Raw genomic sequence first — 1,135 nt, forward strand, 5'->3', positions numbered from 1 at the left:
ACAGCTAGAGTTACATGTAACACCTGAAAGGTGGCTCGGCTCAGAATATGCTATTCCTACTGTAATAGACAGCGTTTAATGTGAACTCTTTCCTCGTAGACGAGCTCTCCGATATTGTGAATATATTTACGTATGACGCATATAGTATACACCGACTAGCATTCGCAATTATTTTAACACGCGATGAGCGTTTCAACCACTCCGTATTAAGTCCTTAGAACGATATAAGTCCATTATTATATATGAGATTTTGGCTGTCAAGTTAATTATGTTATTACCTAATATTACATTAATTTAATTGTTATTGTACGTGTTGGTAGTATATATAGATAGATCGATTGATGAATAGATAGATAGATAGCTAGATAGCATAGATGCATAGATAGATAGATAGCAGATATATACAAGATAGATAGATAGATCGATTGATGAGAGATAGATAGATTGGATGTCATGCATGCATGATGAAAGGATGGATAGATAGAGTAAGATAATATGATACATGGATAGATGAATAGATAGATGGATAGACAGATAGATAGATAGATGCAATTTTGGTTAGTGCGTCTTCGGAATAACGCGTACGGTTCTCGGTGCGAGGATACGTACGGATCTCCCGTTATCCTACATTATTACATGCCGTTATTCCGTCTGATTTTCACATCGTTTGGTAGACTGAGTCTTATACTGGAATAATATTGGAGAACGTTTGGATGTACTTGACATTGTTTAATCTAACACTACAATACTATCTACTTCGTGTGCTGTCATTAGTGAACTGTTATCTATTATCTATGGCAAGTGTACTTGAAATCGTGCAATCTCGCGTTTTACTTGTACGTCTATTTATAATATTATTGAGTTCATAATCTTCTTATTAGGATAAGTCCACGAGCATGCGCAGTAGCATGCGCGTTCATGATATGGATTATAATAAATTTACGTTAACTGAAATTTAGAATGTTCTTTTTTATATGTTAAGTATTTGAAAGCTGGTCACAATATTCCTTTTCAAATCGTCGTAGTTTTCAGTAAAAGGTAATGTGCTAGGACACTACTTTGCCGTGAAACACTGGTTGCCGTGGTGGGATTCGAACCCGTATTTATGGAACGAAATCATTGTGATAACTAACTC

The sequence above is a fragment of the Priapulus caudatus genome, unplaced genomic scaffold (genome assembly GCF_000485595.1).
Source record: "Priapulus caudatus unplaced genomic scaffold, Priapulus_caudatus-5.0.1 Scaffold960, whole genome shotgun sequence".
In the NCBI taxonomy this organism is placed as follows: Eukaryota; Metazoa; Priapulida; class Priapulimorpha; order Priapulimorphida; family Priapulidae; genus Priapulus; species Priapulus caudatus.